This window comes from Ascaphus truei, chromosome 19 (assembly GCF_040206685.1).
Source record: "Ascaphus truei isolate aAscTru1 chromosome 19, aAscTru1.hap1, whole genome shotgun sequence".
Lineage (NCBI taxonomy): Eukaryota > Metazoa > Chordata > Amphibia > Anura > Ascaphidae > Ascaphus > Ascaphus truei.
The window spans coordinates 19,637,861-19,651,522 of record NC_134501.1 but is presented as its reverse complement, the minus strand read 5'-3'; positions in this window follow the sequence as shown (position 1 = coordinate 19,651,522).

The window sequence follows — 13,662 nt, the reverse complement described above, 5'->3', positions numbered from 1 at the left end:
AACTAGGAAAGGTAGTTTGTGTAACCTTAGATTTCCAAAGTAAGTGCTACATTGTGTGTTTGTCTTTTCCTGAAATAAATTACAATTTATTTTACCTTCTTGTTTTTCTCAATCATATGATCCCGGTATAAATGTGTTGATAAACCTGGTCTCCCGTGACAACACCCTGCTTCCCGAGATACACGTTATGTGGTGCTGGTATCTCCTATGCATTTAAAATGTCTCGCGTCACGTGACCGTGGAAATAAAATGCATAGGAAATACCGGCACCCCATAACGGGTCCTGTATCTCCGGAAGCAGGGGGTCACCAGACCTCAAATCAATGCGGTTCTGCTCCGGAGACTCCTTGCTCATCTACACTCGTATTAAAATTTATATTAAAACAGCTTCATTACCTGGGCGGCCTTGGGCAGAGGGGGTTGATGAAGGGGTTAGTAGTCCCAGGGTGGGTGGTTAGGCCTGTCTAGATGGTTGCGGGAGGAGTTAACCCCTTTACTACCATAGCGGTGGTAACCGCCATGGTAATGAAGGGGTTAACCAGTCCCGCTACCCCCGGAAGGCCTAAACACCCGCCTTTAGGGCTACTACCCCCTTCACCCAACCCCTCTACCCCCACGAAACAAAAATAAACACAACAACCCTAATGCCCACCTCCTCTACCCCCAACAACCCCCCACCCCCCAAAACACATACAGTACAGTAATCGGCAAAATTACTATTATCCACATATGGATAATAGTGCATTTGCCCATTATAAAATCAAACATTAGCCAGCTAGCATTAATAAAGTAAATAAAACCTTCAACTTACCCCTGCCATCATGAATAGCATCCTCATTAGCATTCTGCAGGTCCATGTCCTCCGATTCCAGCAAGAATAAAAAAAAAAAAATACAATCTAATGGCCCCTAACCCCTTAATCACCTTAGTAAAAGCAATAGTAATTAAGGGGTTAACCCCAGTCCCCCGCTACCCACCCAGGAAGCCTAACCACCACCCCGGCCCCACTATACCCACCCTGTACCCATTGATTGGCACAGTGGTATATCATACCCATATAATATGTGCATGATAAGCCACTATATCACTCAATGGTCAACCTAATAAAAATTATTATGGCCACAAATACACAATAATCAAAGAAATAGACAAGCACCTAAACACCCCAACAATAAAAGAACTAAAAAGCCTCAACTACACATCAGTTACATGAATCTATCACTAAACCAGCAAAAGAATTCCAAGTTGCCCTTTTGTTTCTGATCACTGTGAAAATCTTATGTAATTTTCTATTTTAGAGACATATGGATTTAAAATAATTTTTGTCTGGATCTCCTTAAATTAGCCACTGTTAAAAAAAAATGAAAAAATAACTTTTTAATTCAACTGTAAAAACTGCTCTTAGTCCATGAAAGACATATATATTGCATACTTATGTGGCATAATAATAATAATAATAATAATAATAATAATAATAATAATAATAATAATATGTGTTCTGCTTTAATTGAAAAAAAAAAAAAAAAGAAAGCTTGTAATAGTATGTAATTTGAGAAAATCATTAAAAATGGCCGTGAGGCTGTTTCAAGTGCTCGCGTTATAGCAAATACAGAATAAGTGTGACTGCATGCAGGAGATGTGCGCAGAAGATGAAACACCAGGGACGTTTTTAGGTTAAATAAACTAAGGCTTTATTAGAAAGCAAACACAGAGCAGAAAATAACAACCATGCCTAACCCCATGTAGGGGTCTGACTAACATTCAGCAGTCCCTATCTGAGGGCTGGAAGGCTAGGCCTCTTACCAACCTATGACACAAGTCCACTGACAGGTACCTGTAGGCAGGTGCTCTCCCCGTAAGTTCAGGGTCTGTGGGCTGATCCCTCTGGTGGATTCCGGGGACTGGTGTTGTCTGGAACTGAGAGTCTCTCTTCATCATTCTAACAGCACAGAATCTCTCTGTGCTAGAGATTCGCTGCAGGCTTTTAAGCCTGCTTGAAGAGCCAGGTGGAGACTGGTCAATTAACTCCTGCTGCAAATGTAGCCATGCCTGGTTTAGCTACTAATCTTCCCTGCCTGACATGTAAGTCCCGGTATCAGTACAGGCAGTGTTAGGCTCAATCCAGGGTTTCCCATAGCAAGCAGCTCTCTTGAGTGACAGGAAGGGAGGCGAATTAAGGCCTTTGTTCTGCCCAATCCTGGGCTCAGACCCTGGACCCTCCCTCTCGGTACTTAAGGGACTGCAGACCCAAATTGTGTTAGTTGTCTCTCCCCTTGAGAGAGACTGGTCTCACGGAAGAGGTGTGCAGGGCTCTGTCACCTACTATCCTCTCCCCTTGGGAGTGGGAGTGAGAACCATACCCTCTGCTCCACCAGGGAATAGAGGAAGAGCTCTGGGGCTGGGGGTGTGAGTCCAGGACCATCCGGAGGCTGTAGACCAGTGAGAGAGTATGCTGTATATTCAGTGTATGCTGTATGCAGAAAGAATAAAGACTGTTCCTGTTATCAAATATACTTCTGCCTGGGCGTGCAGTCTATCTGGGGGAGGAGAGAGTTCTTCCGCAGGGACTGCTTCCAGAACTACTAGAGCCTGAGGTAGATGGAGGCGCTGACACCAAAGTGAGAGAGAACCAGCTACCACCCCTAAAGCCTGTCCTGTTTCCCCAACAACATCTACAGATCTACTGTGAACCAACAGGTACTTAGCACCACTGTACACCTGGTAGCCAGGGAAATCTCCCCGAGGGTGGCGAAAACACCGCTACACAATTAACTAGCTCCCTGCTGGACTCATCAGATAAAGACAGTCTTTATTTTGGAAGCGTTTATACAGGGGAAAGGCCCCGTCACACTGCACACGAGCTGAGGAAAAGCAGACACATTTTTTACCTTTCCCTGTCCCTGCTTTGTAAGATCAAATGGCTTTGAAAGCCACGGAATCTGTTTTCCCTGAGTTCCATACAGTGCAGCATGTTCCACTTCCATGGGCTGGATGGCTGTAGAAGAAAGGTGCTTCCTGCTTTGATGCCTCCGCTGGCCTGCATGCAGGATATGTGAAAAGAAAGCATTCAACCTGCCTCGGGGTTCTCTAAGTCTCGTGCTCACTGGAGCCTCACAAAGGCTTCGGAAATAAGTGCCTCTTGCTCTCAAAACCCAAAGGTGGCAACGCTGCTCTAAACTAGATCTTAACTCACCTAGGTACTAATATGTTGCTCCTAAGGCTAAGACACAGGGGCGGACAACTCTAGTTCTCCAGGGCCAAGAACAGGTCAGGTTTTAAGGATATCCCTGCTTCAGCACAGGTGGCTCAATCAGGAGCTCAGTTGAAGACTGCACCCCCTGTGCTGAAGCAGGCATATCCTTTAAACCAAACCTGTTGGTGGCACTTGATGAGTGGAGTTGGCCACCCCTGGCTTAGAGGGTTCCCGTGCCCTTCATTACAATACACTGGCGACACACTTTATTCGAGCTCGGCTAGTCCCACGAATTCGGGTATACCCGGGTGTATTGAGGTTTGTGACTGTTTTCTGCCCGAGTGCATTGAGGTATTTTCCAGGCAGGGATTGAAGCATTTTATTCCCGCTGGCTGCAATAGTGCACAGTATATATATATATACTGCATTACAATTCATGAATTTATGCCATCTGGTAGACACGCGAAGCATTGCAGCCTATTAAATCCTAATCATTATCATTTAACAGATCAGCCGCCCGTCAGCCAGGCATGAACCCAGGCTGGGAAGGCAAATGCAACGGGGCTTGTCAGAGGTGAGGAGCGGCGCATTCCAGGTATCTGCCAGGTACATACTGGGTATTTGCTCGAATAAAGTGTGTCGGTGCAGTATGTGCAAACGCTGAATAGAATTGTGTCTGCGGGCACAGGGCAGGATGATATGATTTTGTATTATTGCAAGGAGAGAGAGATGTACATTTCTAATGCAATACAGTATATATTAGTTTACTGCATTATGCTCTGTAACAGGGACTTATCACTGCTGAGAAAAAACTTTCTAAATCCAGCAGTGGGCTGGTTAATTGCACAGGCAATCAACCAGACTCCACCTGGCTGATTAAGACTGTGTTAGAAAAAGCCTGTTCTGAGAAACAGGAAGGAGATTCCTTAGCTCACAATGGAGTTGACAGAAGGAAAGGGCTGTGCCCTGAGAGAAAGACACAAAGGGTTCAGACCTCTATGCCTTGCATTTTCAAGCAGACACCTACCCGGACTCCACTGACCTGATGGGCAACCTGTGTTAAGGTACCGCTGAGACTTTGGAGTGATAAGTGGGTACGGGGCTCCCACCCCAGCCTTGCAGAGAGGGACTGGGGAAGTAAGTTAGCTCTTACACAGGGATAGACAGGGAGAGGGAAAAAAACGGAGCACTATCTCCAATGCTGTAAAAAACAGCCAATAAACCACAGGGTATGCGTTCCCAAAATAAAGCTATTTAATGGCTCAAGAATCAGTTACAAAACACACCAACGCGTTTCAGACCTTAGTGGTCCTTTATCAAGGTGAATACACAATTTCTAAAGAGAGTGTGATTTATACTTACCCCAAAGCCGCGCGGACCAGTCGCGAAGACTTCCGGGTGCGTCACGTGTCTCGGGTGCTAGCCCCGCGACCTGCGACGTCATCCCGTCGGTTGCTGCAGTGGGGGTGCATAGCCGCATCAGGCGCGCGACGTCACTACGCATAGGCTCGTGTGGGGGGAGCATGGCGTCTGTGTAACTGTCCACAAGAACTGCCAGTGCTCCTCCTCCCTCCGCCTAGATGTTACGGTGCGCGTGACGTCACCACGCCGCGCGCGTGACGTAAACACGTCACAATGCATCCCATTGCTAGGCAACTAGGTCCCTTCGGCTCTGGGGAGGCACAATACAATAGAAACAACTTTATTAACATAGACAATAACACTCTCCAATCTACAGTGAAAATAAAAACAAGAAAAGACAATAAAAAATGATTAAAACATAATGATAATTTTTAAAAAAACAACATATCATGAAGGCAATTGATCCATATATGATCAATCCATGACTGAGTGACAACCTTGGAGAAAATAATTTCAATTCGATCTTAATGAATTGTGTAATGTTTGTAGTGTAGGTGTCAGAAACTTTTGTGGTTAATAGTATGTCTTGGCATAAGCAGCTTAACATTACCATAATGTAAGTTCTGAACCTATGAGAGAATGAGACTGAATTTAGGATTGCAAACCAGTTACATAACGAATGATTATTTAAATACACATATAGAGATGAAATCTTTTACGGCTATATATTCTATATTGTATATGTAATTACGATATCCATGGTTTGCAACTAGATGAACTTCATAATCTGTGCACGTGCTGCTAACAAATATTCAAACACACAATATGTTAGAAAGAGGGGTACTTCTCCAGTGGGCAAACAGAACTTAAGTATCGAATAGAAGAGAACCTATATCCCAGTCTGAATTTAGACCATGCGGGATACGGGTTTGAAGGGTAAATATCCAGTAAAGCTCTCTTCTATTCAAAATACTTAATCTGTTGCCCCCTCTAATTGGGTTCGGCACATGCTCAATGCCCATGAAGGACATGTTGCTAGAATCGCCCATGCTACAATTACTAAAATGTAGGGATACAGGATGGTTAATATCTTTTTTTATAATCAACCTTAAGTGTTCAAGGATGCGAACCTTGAGATTTCTTATAGTCCTTCCTATATATTGTTTGCCGCACCCGCAGCTTAACAAATACACTACATAAGTGGTATCGCAATTAATGAATGAATTTATATGATATCTTTTACCTGTTTGTTTAGAACAAAAATCTGTCTTGCTATTCATATGTTTACATATCTTACATTTAGAGCAAACATAACTGCCCTTAGGTAATTTAACCGTTGGATTCTTGGTGGATTCAAATAGGCTTCTAGAGACATGGTTGGCAATAGTTTTGGCCTTCCTGAAGACTATTCGTGGTCCTTCCTCGTAGATGGATTGTAACATTGGATCTGCTGCTAAGACCCCCCAATGTTTCTTAACTATAGCTTTGATATTATTGGCTTGGTTATTGTGTTGTAGTACAAGAAACGGGGAGTTTGGATATATTTTTGATTTCTTGGGGACCCTGTCCAATAAATTGGACCTTTCCATGTTAACAACCTCTATAAAGGCTTTGTTTAAATCCTTTAACTGGTAGCCCCTGGCTTCAAACCTCTGCATCAGATCCTGGGATTGTTTGATAAAATCATCTCAGTCTAATGAGTTGACTTTTTGGTATGCTTTTGATCAACGATTTTGGGTGGCAGCTGTCAGCACGCAAAAATGTGTTACGTGAATTTAATTTGCGATAAACCGTAGTGATAATATTTTTGTGCATATCAACAGAAAGTAATAAATCTAAAAAGTGAATGTGATAAAGATTGTGATTGGAGGTGAAATTTAAATTAAATTCATTTTTGTTGAGATAATCAATGAATAAAGTGAGAGAGTGCTCATCCCCATTCCAAATGAAAATCAGGTCATCAATATAACGCCTGTAAAAAGTGATAAAGTGTCTAAAGGGATTTCTATCTCCAAACACATGGATCGCCTCCCACCAACCTAAAAATAGATTCGCGTAGGAGGGGGCAAAACTTGTACCCATAGCGGTACCACGTGTTTGGAGATAGAAATCCCCATCAAACATAAAATAATTATGAGTGAGTAAAAATTGAATAGCATTAAGAATAAATGTGCTCTGTGCTGGTGAAAGATCTGATTGCTGTAAATAAAACCTGACAGCTGCCAACCCATGATCGTGTGCTATAACTGTGTAAAGGGACGTAATGTCCAAACTTACCCAGATGAAATTTGTTTCCCATCTGATGGAGTTGAGTTGAACCATGAGGTCCCCACTGTCTTTAATGTATGACGGTAACTGTTGCACGATTACCTGCAAAAAATGATCAACATATTTAGAAACACCATCTCCCAAAGATCCAATACTGGAGACAATTGGCCTCCCAGGAGGGGAGACCAATGTCTTGTGGATCTTTGGGAGATGGTGAAAGATGGGGATGATAGGATACGGACGGAATAAGAATTCCAACTCGTTGGCATCGAGGGCGCCGAGAATGGAACCTTCATCGAGGGATAGGTGTTTACCGTTTTGAGTATATTTTTGTTGCTGTATGGTTTAAAGGAACCAGCAATAAAGCCTTATTTTAATTTCACCTTAAAAACGGTCTCCATTGCATACCTCTGCACACATCTCCTTACATGCTCCGTCACTGTAAGGGTTAAATCCATCTGCATTTGTTCTTTATTGACACAGTCAGTGCAGATACACTAAGGAATCAGCCAGTGATATAGATTAATCATAACATGCAACAGTTTGTGTAGTAGCAAGGTCAATAAATACAATTTATGATGAAATATTTGGGGGGGGGGTTGTTAAAACTCTTTTGTTCCCAGAGGGGAACGCTAGACTCGTATCTGCTTCTGATCTCCTACAATCTGTTCCTATTAAATTCTGTATAAGCTACTGGGCAAAATTCTCCTCCTGATCAGATACAAGACTTATTCCAAGGTCCATCTTGATAAATATATCCCCTTGAGCAGGGGTTCTCCAGGCTCAAACCCCCCAACCGGTAAGGTTTTCAGGCTATTCCTGCTTCAGCACAGGTGGCTCAATCAGTGGCTCAGTCTTAGGGTTGCCAGGTGTCCAGCGTTGATCCGACTGCCCTGTATTTCTACACTCTGTCCAGTAAAAAATGGGAGGTAATACTGGACAGGTATGCATCTGGGATTATCTCTCTGGACATAGTGACCTGACCGGCTTGGGGGCAGGTTTTCCCCGAGCAGGGAGAGAGAAGGGATGTTGCTAAGGGGGTTGGGCAGCTTCCTCCATTCCGATTGGCTGCTACTGGGTAATGCAATCAGGAGGAGGTGTCAGGAGCCTGAAGGTGAGGCCAAGTAGAGGAGGAAACAGCATGGGGCAGAGAGAGGTGTGTATCTCTCAAGTGTGTGTGTGTCTCGAGCACGTCGCACCCTTCACCATTGTGTCCAGTATTTTTGGGGAAGCCGCCTGGCAACCCTGACTGAGCCATTTTTTTGCTGGAGCAGGAAGATCTTTAAAACCTGACCTGTTGGGGGATCTTGAGGACTGGAGTTGGGAACCCCCTACCTCAGACCATAGTCCCTTAATAAATGTGGTATATACACATATTTGGCAGCCTAGAGATTAAAGCATAATCATATTTCAGGCCTCCACAACTCCAGTCCTCGAGGGCCGCAAACAGGCCAGGTTTTCAGGATATCCCTACCTCAGCACAGCTAGCTCAATTAGTGGCTTGGTATGACCAAGCCACTAATTAAACCAGCTGTGCTGAAGTAGGGAAATACTAAAAACCCGGCCTGTTTGCGGCCCTCGAGGACTGGAGTTGTGCAGGCCTGTCACAGTTGATCGATCTTGGGCACTCTGTCTTGGCGACAGTATCCGGGGTATCACCGCTGCACTGATCGCGCTGTGTATGTGGTCATTCAGATCTCACGTCATGCACGTTTATTAAGAGAGAGAATGCATGTAAATAACATTTTATGAAATGCACATTTGAATAATTTAGTTTAATTGAAATACAAAGGCAGCAAGTTAATAAACGCAGAGGGAATGGCCTTTTATTTTCATCTACACAAGTTCTTTGAAGAATACTGTCAGTGAGGCATAGCAGATCATTTTGTTGTTATTATTTACCTGCCTGTAAAAAAAGCATTGTGTTAATTACTGCAATATACTTCTGTTATGTATGGTTTGTACAGATTAAGAGAGCATGTCTCAGATTCCCCCCCCCTGCTTTTTAATTGGAACATCTTGATGACTTGTTATTGCACTAAATACATTTCCATAGCTAATGTGCGGGGCAGTGAAAAACACAATGTGATTGGTCATTATATATAACTAACACAGACAGTCACTGGTCAATTCAATTCAAAATGTCGATGCTTTATATTCACAAGATATTCAGTATGCGGTTCACAGAGGAACCTTCTCCATTAATTTAAATGTATTATACTGTATAAATACATCATTATCTTTATATTGGTCAGCAGTAGGGAGGGAGTATACTGATAGCGCTGTGCATATGGTCAGCCTGAGGATGGAGATTTACTGATAGCGCTGTGTATATGGTCAGCCTAGGGAGGGAGTATACTGATAGCGCTGTGCATATGGTCAGCCTGGGGAGGGAGTATACTGATAGCGCTGTGCATATGGTCAGCCTGGGGAGGGAGTATACTGATAGCGCTGTGTATATGGTCAGCCTGGGGAGGGAGTATACTGATAGCGCTGTGCATATGGTCAGCCTGGGGAGGGAGTATACTGATAGCGCTGTGCATATGGTCAGCCTGAGGAGGGAGTATACTGATAGCGCTGTGTATATGGTCAGCCTGAGGAGGGAGTAGACTGATAGCGCTGTGCATATGGTCAGCCTGGGGAGGGAGTATACTGATAGCACTGTGTATATGGTCAGCCTGAGGAGGGAGTATACTGATAGCGCTGTGTATATGGTCAGCCTGGGGAGGGAGTATACTGATAGCGCTGTGTATATGATCAGCCTGGGGAGGGAGTATACTGATAGCACTGTGCATATGGTCAGCCTGGGGAGGGAGTATACTGATAGCGCTGTGCATATGGTCAGCCTGAGGAGGGAGTATACTGATAGCGCTGTGTATATGGTCAGCCTGAGGAGGGAGTAGACTGATGGCGCTGTGCATATGGTCAGCCTGGGGAGGGAGTATACTGATAGCACTGTGTATATGGTCAGCCTGGGGAGGGAGTATACTGATAGCACTGTGTATATGGTCAGCCTGAGGAGGGAGTATACTGATAGCGCTGTGTATATGATCAGCCTGGGGAGGGAGTATACTGATAGCACTGTGTATATGGTCAGCCTGGGGAGGGAGTATACTGATAGCACTGTGTATATGGTCAGCCTGAGGAGGGAGTATACTGATAGCGCTGTGTATATGATCAGCCTGGGGAGGGCGTATACTGATAACGCTGTGTATATGGTCAGCCTGGGGATGGAGATATATTGATAACGCTGTGTATATGATCAGCCTGGGTATGGAGTGTACTGATAACGCTGTGTAAGTGGCACACATCTGTACGGAAAGTTAATTTAAGGATATACTTATAAACTGGGAAGCTGAGCTACTGGTGCTAGAAGAAATTATGTAATTGCAGCAATACAGAGGGTTCCTCTAACCACCACTATGTATTTACAGAAGTACAATTTAATGTACTAGTTTTCTTAATGGCCGGTTGTTTCAGGCCCTTAGTATAAGTCTCTTCTCAGAACATAAATACATAATATATTCCCCTTTAATTGTTTTCCTTACATAAGCACTAGAGTCCGTGCAGCTAGAGATACAGTTTATCAGAGCTGTAGGATTTAATTTGTACCTAAGTTTTCTTCATTAGATTCTCAAGAGACAGAATGTCAACTGCTTGTTAAAGTGTCACTTGCAGGCATAATATATTTCCTTTTACAGCGCTGACTGGCCTATTAAATGAGCAGAGCATTTTTCAGACACAATTGACTGCTCAGCCCAAAGAGCTTACAATCTAGTTTTTGGTGCTGGAGGCAGGGAGGTGAAGTCACTTCTCCAGGGTCCCAGGGCAAGTTGACACATGGACTTGAACCTTGTTTACCAGCTTCAAAGGCAGCGACATTATCACTGAGACACTCCGTCAGATCAAAGGAAGGTTTTCTTTTATACACACGTTTGAAAACGAAGGAGAGCTACACAAAGTGAAATGTATGTTTTTAAGATAAAAGTGTGTAGCAGCGCTGGCAATAAAGACACAACCTTAGTATGTGAATGTGCACACGTGACCCTCCTACATCTTCCTCTGAAGTATGATTCGTTCGTGCAAATCATGTTCTAGAAATGGATACAAGGTATCTTGGCAAAGAATCTTTCTGTGAAGAGCATTTTAGCAACCAAATGAAAGCCTTCAGCAGGGACGCAGACAGTGTGGAGGGATGTGGTTTGTAGCCACTGGCATAGCTTAAAAGACATGAAACTTTGTGAAACTTGAGACGGCCCCGTTTACAGTTTAAGAATGATTATCACTTGGCAAGCCAAAGTACCATTTTGTGCAGTGTATACAAATGTTGTCCTTAGTCTGCCAGCCACTGACAGTTTGTGGTTATACAAAGGTCTGCATTGGTATTATCCCAGCGTAGGGAATGATACATTAATTAGATGAGCAACATATTGTACAGCTGCGCCAGCCTTTATTCTAAAGCCTCGTACGCCGTACCGCTCTGAATACGGATCCTGACGCGCTATGTTTTCCAACCATATAGCAAATGACTCGGGTTTCTATCGGGCGCAGAATCCATTTATCGTGCGTAGAAAATTGCATTTTAGCGTTGTCTGCAATACCGTCTAGAAACTCAAGTGGGCGATCACGAGCTGTGTAAGATCATCTTCCATTAGAGACACATTGTTAACCATTGATGTGTTCACCATATCAGACCTGCAGATAGTTATTTGGCTTTGACCACTTATAAAATAAAGCCTCATTATAATATGTGCCACATATAACCCCTTATAACTCCCCAAATCTCAAACGAAAGCCTGTGTGGCAATATTGGAGTAATGTACATTGAAACAATGTCATTAAGAAATGCAACATTTAACTGACGGTATTTGCATCAATCTTATTCCATCATTGCCTTGATCCTTCACCTCCAATGATTTTAATATGAAATCGACAGACTTTGGGGAAAATATAGTATGAGACTGGTTACAGGGACATCCTCCAATGTGTCAGTAGGGTATGTCGGGGCCTGGGTCTCAAGTATTCTGCCAGGGCCTCAATGTTTTGGGGACTTCACTCTCAGTGTCAGCACATTGTATTGTGCTGCTCATTGCTACACAGGATTGTGCGCTCTGCAGCACACGACGAAGCATTATCTGGGTCTCGGCCATCACCCTTCAGTTCTCTTTATATATTAAGAACAAGGGTTGTATTTGTGTGATCCGTCTTTGTATTTCCCTGTGTTACCAGCTCCTGTTCCATTATTTCTCATCCAACAAAGCCTCAGTCCTGGCGAGAGGTAGCTCGTGTATTTTCTTTCTTAACAGACCCTGCAGTTACTTACTGTAGTAAAAAAATAGTTGCATCTGTTATTTAAACCTCAATACCCCATACTGCATAAAGTTTTGGAAGGTCACACAGTACAGTAACTTGACTCACATACATATATATTGTGATGTCTCCGTCACAGCGTAGGATCATACGTCCCAGATTTAAAGCAGGAAACTCAGTATTTCTCTATGGGGTTTATTTACAAGGACAAATAATACACTAACAGGCCCACCGTCCCTTTAAGTCAAAACAAAATCATAAAATAAACTCCTTCTCCTTTTAGTAGATTAACTACACATTCAGCTTCAACCCTTACTACCTGGATGGATAGCTAAGCTGGTTACCACCCCAAAAAGGTACTATTATAGCTGAACATATACAGTCTCTGACCACAGCAATAAAGTGTTTTGCTTATCTGTTACTCCAGCGTTTGGAGCAGACATCCCTGCTTCAGCACGTCCTTCCTTCCTAGGGGAGCTCAGCCCCACGAGAGCTCAGAGAATCTCTCCTCTGTAAGTCCAATTTTAAGACAGGACAAGACATCCCCGCTTCAGCACGGTCTCGCGTCCTTCCTTCTTCCTGGGATTAACAACACAGTCAGTCCCAGCAGGCTCCGCAACCTCCGTCCAGCGGGCCTAGGGGACTGTGCCAGCTTTCCTTGCTGGGGAGAACTCTTCTCTGTCCCCCTTCTCTGGGAACAGCAGTCTCTCTCATTGTGTACAGTCACTTCCTGACTTTTAAAACTCCATGAGCAATCAGGAGTTCAGCCTGCTCAATTTGCCAGCAGCTGCTGCTGTCTTTTCTAGTGAGATTAACTCTTTGTGTGTTGGAAAATCCAATAGCTGCCACATTCCAGCACCTGGAGGACAGTGATGGCATCACAAAATATACTGTATATGTATATATATATGCATGCATGCATACATACAGATATGTAGAGGTATCGGTACCGTATTAGCCGAGCTTTAATAATCAAAAATTAATAGACGATACCGTTCTGTGGCTAACGAAATGCTTTTATTTGTGCTAGCATTCGAGATACACTGATCTCTTCTTCCGGCAATCGTACATTGAATAAAGCAAGGTTAAACTTAAAAACAGTGCATATACTGTAGGAATGTTATCTGTGACTGAAACCTAACCCCCCCCCATGTAGTATGCGATTTATGACTTGAGGTGTTAAATAGTCCCTGAATGTTAGTGATGTAAGAGTGTGTGTGTATGTAAATATAAATTGGTAAAGAGCCCACAGTGTGTACAGCGCTTTACAAAAGGTGTGTGTGGAGTAGGAGTGTATATGAATGGTGTGGGTAGGTGTGAAAATGTAAGAGGCTGTAGCATTACTAAAAGTGTGTGTAGATACTATGTGGTCCCGATCTATACTATAATTCTAAGTTGGATTCCTGTTTTCCATTTGTTTGTATGTCAGAAGCATCGAAATCTCACAAATGGCACCACATAGCACCACAAAACTTTTACTGTACATTCTGCTGCGGATTTGTAGGTCAATGCAACTATGTTGAGCTTCC